The 13,844-nt window shown below is 37.4% G+C and overlaps 2 protein-coding genes across 2 annotated transcripts in view; one reads left to right on the top strand and one right to left on the bottom strand.

Moving 5' to 3' along the window:
• LOC145981385 (uncharacterized) overlaps window positions 1–13,844 on the top strand; it is a 446,659-nt gene that overhangs the window by 361,266 nt on the left and 71,549 nt on the right. The gene's annotated exons all lie outside the window — the stretch shown is intronic.
• Window positions 1–13,844, bottom strand: part of LOC145981579 (uncharacterized) — a 36,999-nt gene that overhangs the window by 21,423 nt on the left and 1,732 nt on the right. The window lies entirely within an intron of this gene.

The following is a 13,844-nucleotide window of genomic DNA, read 5'->3' as shown; positions in this document are numbered from 1 at the left end:
ATCTGAAACTTATCGGAAATTGTTGGTTTTGTACCAGAAGTGCAAAAACAAGCACTTAAGATGGATATTACGTGTAGAATTCGAGATTTCAAGAGCTTTGGGAAATTTAGAACATATCCCGTCCCGAATGTCGGGATTTAAAGAATTTCCCGTCCCGACCCAAAAAATTATGTCCCGCACACCCTGCAGTATGGTAAACCTTATCTCCAAAGGTAAATAAACTCTCCTTGCCGCCGCTACACTCATAAAAATGAGTATTTTTTCTTTAACGACTTTAACTATAATTTACTGGGAAAAGGTTGACTTTCTTTTGTTTAAAACATGTTTAAAACATGTTTTTTTTAGCTCATGTTTAAAACTATGTTTAAAACAAAAAAAACATGTTTTAAACAAAAAAAACAGTTTGTTTTGTTCTTTTTAAAAAAAAACACAAATTTTGCCAACCCTGGTGATAGCATTCACAAATTTTTCAGCTTGTATGTTGGTCCTTATCAAGTCAAGGAAGTTAAGAATAACCAAGCACATTTAATATCATTGTCGACGCCAGCAAAGGAACAAAAGCAGAACTTAACAAATCTGAAACTTTTTAATTGTACAGAAGAAAAGAGAAGAGAGCTATTGAAAGAAAAAAATGAGTAACCCAAATGATTTTTGTGTATAATGTATTTATTTTCTGTGTTCTCAATGAAATATTTGTGTATATTTATGAAAGTCATAAATTTCGCTTCTTTGTATAAAGAGAATATGACAAAGAAAATTGCCTAAATTATGTATGAATGGCATGCTTGAACGCAAATATTGTATTGCGCTAGTGTTTGTAGAAAGCACTGTGTAATCGTGCCCTTTTTATTGTAAATTTTCTTCTTGTTCGACAATTTAATGTATATTGATAATTGTCTCACGCAGAAAATTTTTCCTAAGAGAGGGGATTATATTGTGACGAGCACAATAGTTACAATGTTGAGTTATGTTGATTTATGATGAGTTTGTAATGTGAATTTATGAACGTACGTGTTCAAAATGAAACAAATGACTATCGAATATAGTAAACAGTTTGTGAAAAGTTATGTACCATATCTAAGTTATGAATACAAGAAAAATTAATATTGGAATCTAGTTTTATGTTGATACAAATGTGTAGGTTTCACACTCCCTCCCGTACATGCTCCTCTCCCCCGCACGCTCATTGGGCAAGACACACACCCTTCAGCGTGCGTCAAGAACACGTTCACGTTCTCTTACTCCAGACATTCCGGAAAAGGAATATAAGTACCAATTTTTTTTGTCCATCCATTAGGCACTCCGTTTTCTGTAACAGGTATAGGCACATGGCACGTGTCTTCCAAACCTTTAACTATCTTTAAGGTATGAAATGAAAAGTAAATTATATTGATCATGAGTGCAAAATGTTCTCTCTTTGTCTTTTTGTATGATCAGCTGCAATTTTCTGCCGCTTTTTAAAAATGACAGAATATAATAAAGTTGATGCCAGTCACGTGCTTGGTGTACAGTTGTCCTGGACATGCCTAAATACATAAGAACCAAAGCAAGGAATGTTCACTTTTGATCACATGGCACTTTCATATTCACATTCGCCACTAATACATAGCTAAGGGTCACCAGATTTTCTGAAAAGAAAATCGAGACATCCAAGGATGTATATGGGGAGAGGAGGGGGGCATTACAGCTATAATTACAATAGCACATCAAGTGCACCCCATTTCCTTGCTAAAGGAAAAGTCATGCTGCTAACATGTGTCCTGACATATTACACAATTCGACTTGTTTTCTTCCTAATTTGATTTGATAGTTGTTTAATGTCTTTTCTCTATCACTTTTGGTTAATTTTGACAATGAGGATGAGTGATGATATGATTGAATTCATGAATGGACACACATTGGCTGGGACTCAACCCGAGGACACCCGACATTCAACCACTCCACCACGGAGGTCTTCCCTTCTCATATATTTCCTGTCATTTCTCTTTTTTCTGTTCTTTATCTTTTTTATTTTACAGATTAACCTTCCTATCTGTTTCAATCTTACTGTTTTTTCTTACTTTCTTACCATAAAACATCAAGCATTGTGAAATAATATTAAAATATTAATGAATACTGAGAACATATTTCTCTTGCCGCAGCTGCAGTAATCATCTCATCTATGCATCAAACATGCAAATCCCCAATATTGGGCTACTTTCAACTTTTAAAATGCCCCTGCATATACTTTTAGTCACCACTCAGTACCTTTCATGTTTTATCATGAACAGACTGCATGCAATATCTGCTTCTAAGGGCTGTGTCGTGAAATCCTCCACCCTTGATTTGTAGCACATTTCTTTATCCAAAATAAAGTTTCTTCTAAGAAAGGAAGATTTTAAGTAGTGCGGAAGGAAATTTTTAGAGATCTACGTGCTACGAAACTTACATTTTTGTAATATTAAAATTCCTTACCTACGTAACGTACATGCCTTTAAAGGGACTCTATAGAAAAAGGTGGGTAGCCAGAGCATAGCAGAGGCAGGGCCACGGTAACAGTAGGTCAATTACCCCAGGGGCTGAGCCCGAAATCAGGGGGTTATTTTTATGAAATTTCTTGTTTAGTTCTGAAAAAGCGACGGAGCCAAAGGGACTGTTATATATCCATCGGTACAGGTGCGGGTGGCTGGTATGAAATTGACATGGCCACAAGTAGACTTCCACCTTGCAACTTTAAACGGCTGTATCTGCACTTTAAACGGCTGTACACTCATAAATATTTGTTTCCGTGCTCGAGAATTTTGTTTTTCACAATCATCCTAAAAAAATTTAAAAAATCCCTAGCAAAATCGAGGGTGGAGGATTTCATGATGGACCCTTTCTACGCAATAAATATAAATAAGCTTTACAGCAAGACAAAATGTGTGAGTGAAGCACACTTGAAAATTTTTAAATCTACAAGTATTTCTATGCAAACTAACAATACTATTAATTTAGAAGGCATTAACAGTTTCAAAGAGGTAAACAATTCATCTGGATGTTTTGCAGGATATTTTTTAGAAATAGGACATATTTGTTTTTTGGAGTAGCATAGTAGAACACAGGCCAGGACAACCCCCCACAAAAAAAATGGACTGTCTTGAGAAAATCAGTACACCCTAACATAGCTACGTGTTCTCACTTCCTCACTAACTGCAGTGTGCTCTGCCTTTCGCCGCATTGATACTTTTCTTGTTACATGTTTATGTACATGGGGGATAACTGTACACCAAAAACATGACTGATGTTAGCATTGTAATATTACATGGCTTAAAAATGCAGCAGATCTGTACAACTCTGCTAACATCAAAGACAAAGAAAAGACTATCAGCTACAAATAAGCACTCATGTGCAATATAAATATAGCCCAATTCAAGAATGTCTGTTTGAACATAATAAATCAGCTTTCAATCTTTATCTCAGGGCTTGTTCCTATGTTCTATGATACACAACTGTACACGTAGGACTAGGGTTACCAGATAGCTATAAGGGAAATGTAGAACATAAAAAGGTAAAGTGCTCCCCTGTGCATAGAACCACACCATGAAGGCGTATAGGGGGTGTGGGGGTAACGCCCCACACTTTCTTGATCCGGTCATGAGTGGGGGTGATGTGATCAGCATCACACCCCTGACCGCCTTTACCCCCTAGGGTTTCCCCCAGGTACCCATGTTATTCGATGCTGGGTGGGCACCGGGGCAGCTTCCATCGTTAGAAAAGTTCCCGGGTTTTGAACCGGCCGGGGATCGAACCCGGAACCTTTAGCATGGTAGTCAGACGCGTTACCGACTGAGCCACCGTGGCCGAAATGTAGAACATGTTGTCCCAAAAGGTAGGACTTTACGTCAAAATGTAGGACACAAAACATTCGCAATAAATAATATATATTTCTACAGAACACGTTAAAAAGTAATTTAAAAATGACACTTTTTGAGTTTTAAAATATGAATTCTTAACGAATTCTTAAATGTACTGTAATATACTAAACGGCTAGACTCTACTTTACATACTTATTGCCATATGGTGGTAACCGATGGGAGTTAACAATACTGCAGACTCGTCTTTGTGTACGAATTGTGAATGCGTGTGCTTTGCTCATTTGTGTTCTGCGTGGTGATTGCTTCTTTGCGTTCTCGGTGCGTTGTGCGTGTATGGTGCATGAAAAAGAACAGGTTCCAAAAACTTGTAGATAGTGTAAAATAAGTTTATCCCCAGTAAAAATTTAGTGCATCATTCAAAACCGTGCTTGCAGACAGCCGGCATCTCTTCGAGTAAGTACATTTTTCTTTTTACACTTTCTGTTCACGATAGCCCCACAAACCATTCACGTTAGCCCCAAAAACCATGCACAGGTAGGCCCACAAACCATTCACATTAGCTCCAAAAACCATGCATGGGTAGCCCCACAAACTATTCACGATAGCCCCACGAACCATTCACGGGGACGAGGTATGCGTACAAGGTTAGGTTAAGCCTGTTAGGTTAGGTTCCATTAGCACTCATTTCATCCCTAAATATGTGCTTCATCATCGAAAAATTTCCTCAGTACGTTCAATTATGCATATCTGGACAACATCGGTTTTTATCGATTTCCTCCTCCAGGTAATTTTTCCTCGCTTTGGGATTTACATTGTTGAATTCCTTATACAATAAGCTTTCCAACTATATATGACGCATATTCCTTAGGAAAAGGACGTAAAGTAGAGTCTTACCTACTAAACAATGCACTTCTACTACATGTTTTAACTGGTACTTCTCAGAAGAGAAAATTTTCTCAAAATTGCAGGTTTAGTCAAAATATATTGATGACACCAAATTTTTAGAGATGTGAAAAAAAAAATCTCTCATGAGTCCACTGTGCTGATGGTAGTGCTCTCAACATTTGCATTATGACCTGTAATGGCTAACAAATATTCAGCAATTACCGTAGTTTGAAATGGTATTTTTAGTTTAATTACAAGATATCAACCAACGTCTTTACCAGGATGTTTCTTGACCTTTTTTTCGTTTTAGTTAACATTTATTTATTTAATCCCTACTTAGGTAAAGTTGGAAATTAGCAAATAAGAAAATACATATCTATGATATTTAATGAAAAGCCCCTACCAAATGGGCAGTTAAGATTAAAACTGAAGCTGTATTTTACAAAAGAATTAGACTTGCTTTATCTATTAATACATCCTGGACTGCATTTGGCAGACTAGCGAGTTTCTGGCGCCTGGATTCACAGCCAGAATAATCTTATGTGGGGCTTGTGTTGTCGTCCCTATGTGTATGTGATTGTTTCTTCATCTATCTTACCTCACCACCATTCATACTCATCTTCACGATTAGCCAAAGGGGCAGAAATGTGAAGTAAAATAAATTAAATCAACCAGTCAGTAATTGTGATAGCAAAATCTCTTGACTGCAAGTATAATTTCCTGATTTTTATTGACTTCTTCACCTACTTGTTGATTTCTTTACTTCTTCTTGACTTTCATGGCTTTCTTGACTGGTAGACACCCTGAATAACTCTGTTCTCTATACCCCTGCTTTACAATCAAAAATATTGAATAAGAATGAGAAACACTTTGTTCCATCAGTATAAAACCGAAGGCAAGATATTCTGCTGAGGCACTGAAAAAGTAACATCAGAATGTAGACCCAAAACTTTGTTCATTAGTTGCTTCCCGTTTTCTTGTGTGTTCTCTAGCAGGACAAACTTTTATTTTCATTTTGGGTAATGGACTTCTAACTTGCATGATTTCCCATTGTTCAAAGAAACGTGTACGCATTTTCCTAATTAATATTATGTGACGTTCAAAATATAGAACATTTATGATATTTTCAAATGCCTGCCGGACGCCGGACATAAGGCTAAATACGTGGGATATATGCGGGAAAAACCGGATGTCTGGTAACCTTACATAGGACTTATGTCAGGATAGGAAAAAGCCCCTTGGATGTTATCTAGTAGTTGTAAAAAGTTGAACAGTAGTAGGTGTAATCTCATTCATAATCTATCATTAGCTTCTTGTGATTATGCTGAACATTAACTCTATTATGTTCTTGTAGTAAAAGTATTAAATTGCTACTCCTCTTCAACACTTTTTTAAAAATATATTTTGAATCAAAACATCAGCATAACCTCAATTTAACCAAGTAACATATAGCAAAACTTGCTGATCTGTATGGCTCATTCCTGATTTGATGTAGAAAGGGATACATACATTGTAACAGAGGATACACCATTTTGAAGAATTCATTTGAGAGAAAACTATCGTAACTGGAAAATGTTTGGTTTCACTGCAGAACATGGGCTGCTTTTTTCCTCTACATACACGAACAAAATTTATATACCCTGAAAGTACATACATTCTGCTTCCATTTTCCGATTATTATTATATTTTTGCACATAAAAAAAAATGTTTTTCCTGCTTCTAAAAGCAATGCATTTCTCGGCCAATTTCTCCATTCCTTCACGTCCATATGGTTTCCGCACAGTTTCTTTTATTATTTCAGACGAGGAATGCCTAGGGTGACCTGGGGTAATTATTGGACACAGAAAATCGGAGTAAATATTGGACAGGGACCAAAAACCATGTTGTATCATAATTTATTACATCTAACCAACCAACATTTGTTAACTGCATATCCAGCAATGCTCTGATTAATTATTGGGATGATATTTGTATATTTTCTCAAAAAATATATTAATAACCCAAAGCACTTTAAAAAATGGTTTTAACTTCTTTTTCTTTTCAAATGAAACAAAATTGTGTATATGTTTGTTTTCTTTTACTTGATCTTCAATTTTGTAATGCCCAGTCCTGGGTATGTGTATGAAGGTGGTTTGTGCTGAAAAACACCATTGTAGGATGAACAGTAACAGTATGACATGCATGTTTAGTTATGGGGTAATTATTAGACACAGCTAGTAATTAGTGGACATGCTATGGGGTAATTATTGAACTGCAGGTACTGGTGGTCAGCGCAACCACAGAGTGAAATTGTGAAAACAATGTATGTGTTTTATGGTCCTGTGAATCAGTTAATCCATTTCAAATAACTTGTAATGATGAAGGTCAATGTTTCGAAGTATCTCTAGTGCCTCCCCGATGGTGCAGTGGTAGCGTAGTTGCCTTCTAATCAAGGGGTCCCAGGTTCGATAGCCGGTGGAGGCACATAGTGGTTCGGATCCCTATTTAAACTGTAGCCCCAGTCATGATTAGTCTTACTGTGCATAAAGTGGACTTAAAACACCAAATGAAAATCAAAGTATCTCTAGACTCAGGAACGAAATGAGGACTAAAAGTGGTAAACATTGTAAGTGTCAAAAGTGAAAGTGTTGGGAAATTGCATCATTTCGCACATCAGCCCTTAAGAACGTGCACACTAGTGACCTCTTTACATGCCCTTTGAACTACTTAGAGGGCTACCAGCCACATTTCACATTTACCACATTATAAAGCATGGCACATTTCACAGTTTAACGTGGAAAACGGTGTTTGAATTCTTGTGGCACTTAGAGCGTTTACCAATTTTAGTCTTCAAATATTCCCTACTCCGCAGTCTGATGGTGTAATGATTGAAGATGATGTGGAAAGTGACAACCTAGTGTAAGCCTATAGCATCTCAATATGCTTTGTTGCAGTGTGTTTGATTAAAAGACATTTGTGCAATGTTTGTAGGCCTACTTGAACAAAGAAGCTGTCTAAAAAGTTTAAAGTTTTGAAAAGCTATGTATTTAGTTCTAATCAGTTTAGTTAGTTGTAGTTTGGTGACAGACAGCACCTCAATATGCTTAAATTTACTTGTTATAGTTTGTGTGATTAAAAAACACCATTTGTGCAATGTTTGTACTTGAACAAAGCACAAATTATTAACAAAAATACGTTAAAAGTATTTAATTTTGTCTACTTACGGAAGTGAGTATATATTCGTTGTAAACTACGTTTCGGAAGCTTTACTGCTTCCTTATTCAGGTGGTCGTATTTTAGGCTCGGAACATCAAGCCACGTCGGAGAAGAGTCATACGAGGATAATAGGTATGCGTGCGTGGCTTGATATTCTGAGCCTAAAATACGACCACCTGAAGAAGGAAGCAGTAAAGCTTCCGAAACGTAGTTTACAACGAATATATACTCACTTACATAAGTAGACGAAATTTAATACTTTTAACGTACTTTTGTTTATAGATAGTGAGTAATACGCACGTAACCAATATGCTGGAAATTATTAAAAGGTTGCCCGAAAAACTAAAAGTTTTGCTAATTTTTACTAGATTTCACTGTTATACATTTTTTACAGCAGTCATGTGCTGTTCAATAATTACCTCAAACACAGCACCTATAGTACACACCGTTGTCCAGCATTTACCCCCCATGGCTCATCTCTGTGCTGTGCAGAACAGATTGAAAACTACTGTCCGATATATACCCCACTGTGTCCAACAATTACTCCAAGGGCAGGGTAATTGTTGGATGCAGTTTTATTTTTGTTTCTACTCCTGAAAGGAATTAATAAATTTCAACAATGGTACCCGACAGATATATCAAATAGTAATTACCAAAAAAAAGTACTGGCTAGAAAAGTACATAAATGTGGGAGCTATGGTAAAAGTTTGATTTTTGTCCAATATTTACCCCTGGTCACCCAACAAGGTTTGGTTAGGCCTCTTAGGTTAGGTTAGTTCCAATAGCATAAATACAATGAAAAATGTTTTTCCGGTAATGGTTCTGATTGTTTTATAATTTCTCCTAGCACAAAGACTAATGGACATTTCCACTCAATTTTTTTTACAACAATTTTAAAAACTACACCCTGGAAAAATGACCCCTGCAATTTCTCGCGTTTCTCTGCGTCCAGTTTAAGGCAGAAACGAGACTTCCAAAGTTGGGAGCCTAGCGTTGCGCTGAAAACACGCCGTCGCCATGTTACTACGTCACTCCTTATGGAGAGCTTGCTGTCGTCTGCTTCGAGCGTCCAGTTTCGGATGGGTAGCCCACGGTGAGCGAACACGTGCAGCAGTTTTACAAATCTGTACCGATTTAAATAATGGAAGAAGGAGCGATAGGAGAAAGGAAAGCTATGCTTTGTAATGATCATTCTTCTATGAAATATCCGTGCTGCTCACGTGCAAGATAAATGAAAGGGTTCAGCTGCGTGTGTGTTCTCAGGCCATGCGAAAAATATTGCTTATAAAATTGGTTGCTGACCAGACACTCAAAAATATTTTTTAAACTTATATTTATCGATATTTACCGTAACCTATGTAGTGCAAAGTAAGAATTTTCACATTCTTTTCCATAAAGCAATTTCAGTTTGTGTTTCATTTCTGTTGCACATATGTTTGTGCAGATAAAAGAAAATACACTGAGAAGATTACATTAGTTGCACAGTACATATCTATACTTAGTTTATGTATAATTATTACAAGGAAATAATATGTATAACGATGGGCGTATTTAAGGGGGATTCAACGGGTCCAACCCCCCTTTTTTTTTGGTTCACTAAAATTACCAGTTTCCTTGCTCTATCCGCTTGTTCATAAAAAATTCCTTCGGACTTATTTCATTCTCTTAAGTTAGAGACGTATAGGACGGGATACGGATGGGAAGGAAATTACGTAATTCCACACACCAGATGGGACTGCAGACCAATATCTGCAATTTCCTCATAGTTTCGGAATTTCTGCGATAAGAAACTGCATTGAGACTGTCAAATCAGTTACTTTTTCCCCCTCGAATCATATTAAAGAAATTTGGTTCTTAAAAACGTAGTGACACAAGATGAACAGAAAAGTATCAATGCTAATAAGTAGTGTGACTACATACACACAACTTTGTCGGGTCCAGCACCCCTCCCCCCCCTGCTCTCCAACAAGCTGGATTTTCACGTATGAAATAAAGCAACCCTAATCATACCAAAAGTTGATCCATCCCTCCCCCCCTCGTGAACTATATATACGCCCATAACAATATCCCATACTGAAATGGTACGATATATTTTGAATTTTGTACTGCGAAAAAAGCTGCCTCATCTCGTTACCCCGAACGCATTAATTGGTTGGTTCGCAACTTCACCACTAAGGATCCTATCGAGACGAGACATGGCAGCCTTGGTCTCGTTCTCGTTGAGAGTTGTAAATGTCTGTCTCGTGTTTATTTGTAAATGTCTCATTAACAGTCTCGTCTCAATTTGTAAACATCCGTCTCGGTTTGGGAGGGCAATTCGCGTTCTCGTCTCAAGTCTAGAAAAATATAGAATTAACAACGTATGCAAAGACTTATCATTATGAATACAAAAAAAAACCTTTCTTAATATTTTTAATTTTTTTTTTTTTTGACTCCTCGTTTCGACGGTACAGCCCTCGAAAACTAAAATATTATCCTGCTTATATATGCAAACCAAACTGCAGATTCAGAATTACCAGGAATGAACTGGCGTTGTAATTATTATTATAAAATTCATGATTTATCTGAGGAAGTCGCATGTTCCAGGTTTGACTCTCGACCTGGACATGACTGTTTCCTTGTGAGTGACATTTCATTGAACTGGAAATTGTTACATGGGAGGATGTTTGCTCGAGACTTTGGGGACAGCTAGGGGGATGCTTTTATTGTTAATGTTAGTGTTGCTCACGAGACGAGACATGTTCCGTCTCGTCTCATAAAAGGAGATGGGACATATGAATGTTTTCGAAATGAGATGGGACAGAAGAAAAAGTTCGTCTCTTATCATGGCAGGTTGGGTGATACTTATATTGTGCAGTTGGTGGTAGTGTTTGTGTGGGGGGAGGTGTACTCCTGCACCTCGACTTCGAATACTGCTTGTAGTTATTCATCTTCGTTGTAGCGATTAGCCAAAAGAGGGAAGAAATGTGATGTTAGAGATGATACATAATAAATTAACCATGCGTTCTGATCGTTGCGGTTAAACAAAGTGAACGGAAAAGCGACGTAAAAGTAGGCTAAATAAAAAAAATTGCAATATATATATTAACTGAAGAAAACTGTCATTTACTGCAAGAAATGTAAAATCTCCCCGTACCTTTCTATACCGTATCACCTCGTATATTGCAGAAATTGGCGTGTAAACCAGAGTGTTCTAAACGTTATCTTGAAATTTGCGAAGAAAATATTATGACGAAAATAATTGTAATTCCAGAAAAGGCATTCCTATAACAATAAGTTCTTGCCAGTCAGAACCAACCTATGTATTCGCAATGAACAAGGCTGTTCACGTGTTCAGCCATTGACTGTTGTAAGGTTTGCTTTGTCACCCTAATGGGAAAACCCTCTACCGAGTGGCTGAATTATAGTAATTACTACTATACTGCTAGGCCATACTTCATCTCCAAGAAATGGAGCACAAATTTTTGCACTGGAAGTTGTAAGATACTTGTTTTACACAGTAACAAGTGAATTTGCTGTCGCTTCCTAAGTTGACGACACGAGCAGAAGCCCCGCCTGCACGCATTTCTAAGTGATGACGTCAGAGGACCGCCTGTCTGTGGAGAGGACGTTTTCAAATCCGTGACGTAGTAGGTGAATTTCAGCGGTGTTTGAAGGCATGTTTCTCGAGAACCGAAACAAATATCGCCAAGATATTTTGCACATCTCATGTTTGTGTCATTATCTGTAAAATGAATGGATTTAAAACGTTTTTCATGTCAAAGTGGAAATGTCCATTATCGTAGAATTTTGGAAATCATTGTCACATGAAATTTGAGCCTTTCTGAAAGTAATGAGCACTGTTTCGACTCGAAAAAAAGTTATTTATGTTGAAAAAAACGGTACTAATCTGATATTCCCCGGACAGATTTCTTCATTTTTACCTACGGTAATATGTTCCTGTAGCATTGTCTAACATCTGGAAGGTGTTTTGTGTGATGTAACGGATTTCTTCAAATTTAGAAGTTTGGGGCTCATTTGGGGGCAGGGTGACTCCGGCCAATTTCTAACATGTCATTAACAGGAACTCTATAGATAAAGCTGGGGAGCCGGAGTGGAGTGGAGGCGGGGCCACGTTAGTGGTTGGGGGCAATAGGTTAATTACCTCAGGGGCGGAGCCCGGAATCGGCGGGAAATTTGGACTCAAAAATTTCAAACAAAAATAATTTTTTAGTTTAAATTTCCCACCGACTCCGGGACGAAAAACGTGAATACACCTTAAACAATGTTCCGCGAAGGAGATAGGTAAGTACAAATGTCAAAAATTGACAAAACGAAGAAGTTATAGGTGTCCTGGGAATAACAGATTTTTACGAACGGTAAATGTTTACTATCCTTCAGACACCTATAACTTCTGAGTTTCGTCAATTATTGACATTTCTACTTACCTATCTGCTTTGCGGATCATTTTTTAATGTGTATTCACGTTTTTTTGATCAATTGTTTTTTAAAAAATGTTTTTGTAACTGAAGAACGTACGTTTCCACAAATGGTTTGTGGGGCTATGTGTCAATGGTTCGTGGGGCTATGCGAAAATGGTGTGTGGGGCTATGTGAGAATGGTGGGTGGGGCTATGCGAGAATGGTGTGTGGGGATATGCATATTTTTTTCGAAACCAATTTTTAACTATTGTAATCTATTGTGACCCTACCTAACCTAACCTTACCGGAAATGGTTTGTGGGGCTATGCGTCAATGGTTGAATTTCCGCTATGAAACATTCCCACATCACACAAAACACCTTCCAGATGTTAGACAATACTACAGGAACTTATTATGGTAAGTAGTTTCTTCTGTAGAAATGAAGAAATCTGTCCGAAGAATAGTAAACTAGTACCAATTGCTAAAACTCCGCAGTATGTGTTAACAGACATACTTCAAAATCGAACCATGTAAAAATTGCATTCGTAGCATGATGAAATCGCAATAAAACAAAAGGAACTTGGGCCGTTTTTCTGATTACTAACTTCAAACCATTACCATAAAATTATGAACAGCTTTTTACCTCCTAAGCAGCCCATATTCTGCAGTCTTACCCGGTAACAGTTTCATAGATCGGAGACACATTAAAATCGCATATTTTGTGTTTTGCATGGTTCGTACTTACCAACTCTGTATTGAGGAACATAGTTCGAGGTGCCATTATGCTTTTTACATGAAAACAAACACAATTTTCACATTCTGAGTGCTTTCTTTATTATTCCTTTCTTCGCTTCCGGAACACACAATATGGCGGGCACATCTTGACTCAAGTTGTGGGTATGCAGTGTTTCAACCTTCTTCACCGAAAAATAACTATTATCGTGTTTGTCACCGGTGGAAATTATACATTATGCACGGGTATCTGACGGATAGCCCCACAAACCATTCACGGATAGCCCCACGAACCATTATGCACGGTAGCTGACCGATAACCCCAAGAACCATTCACGGATAGCACCACAAACCATTTCCAATAAAGTTAGGTTACATTAGGCAAGCATAGTAAAAAAAAAAAGGAGTTTAAAACCCTGACAGAGGCTTATGTCATCAAACGAACGCAGCATCTGGTTGTCGTAGGGCAAGCAAATGAAAGCAATTACAATTGTGCGTCAGAGATATTTCTCTTGAAAAATACATGATTTCCTGTTCAAATATATTCCACGATGAAAGAAAATACCTCGACGAACGTTGTAAACATTAGAAACCCATTTCTGTAAGTAGTTACTTGTGTAAAATTGAAGAAATGTGTCTCCAATGTATGAAACTGTTACCGTCTTACCCTTACTTCTCTGGGTACTACTTTACTATACCTGAGACACCTGTCAATTATTTATTTCACACTTTTTTACATTGCTAACGTACTATTCTGCATTCGGGAACATTTATTTAGGTGAAATAATGAATTTCT

This window comes from Lepisma saccharinum, chromosome 29 (genome assembly GCF_977018435.1).
Source record: "Lepisma saccharinum chromosome 29, izLepSacc3.1, whole genome shotgun sequence".
Taxonomy (NCBI): domain Eukaryota; kingdom Metazoa; phylum Arthropoda; class Insecta; order Zygentoma; family Lepismatidae; genus Lepisma; species Lepisma saccharinum.
The sequence above is the reverse complement of the archived record's forward strand: the minus strand, read 5'-3'. Positions and strand labels throughout refer to the sequence as shown.